Source organism: Castor canadensis, chromosome 14 (genome assembly GCF_047511655.1).
Source record: "Castor canadensis chromosome 14, mCasCan1.hap1v2, whole genome shotgun sequence".
Classification (NCBI taxonomy): domain Eukaryota; kingdom Metazoa; phylum Chordata; class Mammalia; order Rodentia; family Castoridae; genus Castor; species Castor canadensis.
The window spans coordinates 17,924,097-17,927,527 of NC_133399.1; the positions used below are offsets into that span (position 1 = coordinate 17,924,097).

General features: G+C 36.2%; 1 pseudogene; it reads right to left on the reverse strand.

The window, feature by feature from the left end:
* Positions 1-1,173: 1,173 nt before the first annotated feature.
* Positions 1,174-1,968, reverse strand: LOC109676070 (olfactory receptor 7A10-like; annotated as a pseudogene).
* Positions 1,969-3,431: the final 1,463 nt, after the last annotated feature.

Below are 3,431 nucleotides of genomic sequence, written 5' to 3' on the forward strand. Positions count from 1 at the left end.
AATGAATGAACACAGAAAATGTGTCATATTATTTTGAACTTGTATTCATCCATAAAGAAGAATGGATTTAGGTTATTTGCAGGAAAATGTGTCCAATAGAGAATCATCCTATTCAGCACAAAAAACCAGGCTCAGAAGGACAAATACTGCAAAACTTCTCTCATGTGTGGAAGCTAGATCTAAAGAAAAATATAGACATGAACATCAAACAGGGAACATTATAGGGAGGGATAAGAGGGAGATGATACAAGAAATATGACTGAAGTTGATTGTATGCATTGCAGAAATGATCATGATGACATGCATATAATCATTAAAAGAAAGATAAATAAGAGGGAGTAGTAACATGGAAATAAGAAATAGTAGGGGAAGGAGGATGTGATCAATGTATGTCATATGCGTGTATGGAAATATCACAGTGAAACCTCCCACATTGTACAATTAACATGTTCTAATGAAAATGTAGAAAGTATTGTCACAAGTATTAAAACATCTTCCTGGTAAAGAAGGTTGCATAGATCGCTCATAGAAGACATTTTGTTTACTGAAAAGTGAGCCAAACTGGAAACAAGATACTTAAAATAAGAAAATAGTCTCATCACTAACCATACACTCTAAGATGCTGACATCAATACAATCAGTAAGGAAATTAAGGCAGTCATACTGCAGAAATGACAACTATGCAAGTGGAAACTCTAGCTCAGACTTTTTCCACTATAAAATCCTATATAAGGCTTCTTTGACCAAATGAAGATTTCCCCATTATAGTCAAATTTCTGACTATTTTAATAAAAGGAAAATTACCTGGTGACATCTATGTCATTGAGAAAAAATTATTCCTAAAACATGTCCTCATGGATAGCTGTGAATTTATAAGCATTACAGATTTACAAATGAAAAACAATTGGAAAGATTTGAAAATGAAAAAATGTAGACTCTCGTTTGTCATAGAGATAAAAAATATGAGGGCAAATTTTGTTAGTGAGTTGTATAGAAAAATCTGAAACCAGAAAAAGAAAAATTCCAAGAACAAAATAGAAGGAAACATTTCTCATTCCCCTGTCTTGTCAAAGAACAACAGGAGTGATTGTGAGGCTTTGCATGGTACAATCATGAGAACTTCTTCAGTGTCATTACAAGAGGGACTCATTATTTCTATCTGAAAAGTTTTTTTCAGAGCACTGTTGATGTCATTTTCCCCAGACTGTAGATGAAAGGGTTCAGCATGGGGGTGACAACACTGAGGCTCCTGCTGTTGAGTGTGGGTTTGATGTCAAAGCAAAACTGAGGTACACTCCTGTGCTTGTACTATAAAATAAGAAGTCAACTGAGAGGTGAGATGCACAGGTGGAGAATGCTCTGTATTTCCCCTGAGCTGATGAGATGGCATGGATGGAGAAAACATTCCTGGAGTAAGAGTAAAGGATGCCAGTGAGGAGACAGCAAATCAGAATCACAGCTGCCAAACAAATCACCACATCATTTAAAAAAGGTGTCAGAACAGGCATGGTTGATGACTTGATTAAGATCGCAGAAAAAGTGTGGGATTTGAAAATCTTTACAGAATGGCAGATGCAGTACCACTAAGTTTTGTAACATGGAATGCAGGACACTAAGGATCCAGGAAAACAGAATTAGCAACACACAGTGCCTAAGGTTCATAATGATTGTGTAATGCAAGGGGCTACAGATGGCTACAAAGAAGTCGTAGGCCATGACAGTTAGCAGAAAGATGTCCAACACTGAAAAGATTAGGAAAAGGTACATTTGGGTGATACAATCTGAGTAGGTGATGGCCTTGCTGTGTGTCTGGATATTCAGGAGCACCTTTGGGACAGTGGTGGTAGTGAAACCTATGACCACAAAGGACAGGTTGGAGAGGAAGAAATACATGGGCCTGTGCAGGTGGACATCAGTGATTATGGCCAGGATGATGAGTAGGTTCCCAAGCACAGTGACCAGGTACATGGATAGGAACAGTCCAAATATAAGAGGTTGCTGGTCTGAGCCCTCTGAAACTCCCAGAAGAAGAAATTCTGAAATTCTTGAGTCATTTATTTACCACATGTGCCTGAAGATACCAATAAAAAGGAGAAAAACTGTGACACATTATCTGCAACACTAATCTGGTGGAAATACTTTCATATAGATTTATAGTCATGTTTCAAGAAGTGTAAAAGAAATAATTTTAACATGCCAATAAAAAATAAAAAATAAAAATAACATGGGCAAGTATCATATATTCATAAATTTAGCCCTCCATTTTGTGGTGTGGTTAATTTTCAGATAGTCTTATGTTTGTGCTCAAGGCCATCCATGGACTGTTATCCTCCTACCTGTACCTCAAAATAGATGGGATAATAGGAATGTACCACTATAGTATGTGTGCTGTTCAAGAGAAGGACTCACTAACTTTTTCACTGGACTGGCTTTGAACCATGATCCTCCTGATTTCCTCCTTCTGAGTCTACTCTTGGCTTATATTGGAATATATTATATAGACATCCCCTTTCTCAGAAATATATTCCCACTCTTAAAGACAAACACAACAAAACACACACATACACACACACACACACACACACACACACACAAACACACACCCGGTATACCACACTGGTGAAAAACCTGTCAAATATTGTGCCATCTGTTACCATATTGACATCATGTTCTTATCAACCCCCAGTCACACTGACAAAGGAAATGATAGTAGGCAATTTGTCTGACACCAATTATGTTTCTCTAAAACAGTGTACAGATTGAACTCAGAAACTCTAAGTTAAAAATTTCCCATACACTTTTAAAGTTCAGCCTACCAGGTAACAGTCTATTTGCCATCATGTCTAATGGCATTGCAGCTGGTCCTGGGGAAGATGTAAAGAAGAAAAGCTTCCCTGTGTCTGGTTACTTTTTACCTCCAGCCATATTCCCTTGAGGACCTAAAAATAAAATGTTAAGAACAATTTCTGAAAAGACAAATGCAATGATGTGTTTTATGTTGTATGACACAAACTCAACATCTACATGGGAAAAACAGGTCAACGTGAAGAAGAAAACAAAAATTAAAAAAGGAAATATGCAAAGAACAACATAACTAGGCACTTTTCATATGAAAAATTAGAAGAAATTTTATTTGCTACATTCAGTATTCATTCAATTAATTGGATTTTATGTTTTAATGCACTTTAAATGAAGCATAATAGTTACACATAATTTTGGACCACAATGTAAGTATCAATATATGCGTAAATTGTGGGATCACCATATTATGGTATTTATCATATTCATGACCTGAACATTTATCAATTTGCTGTGCTGAGAATGTTCAGGATTCCCTGTAGCTATTTTTCAAATATTCAGCATCATTAACTATACTTACCCTAATTACTGTTCAATAGGACATAAAAATGTATTCCTCCTATGTTAGTGTA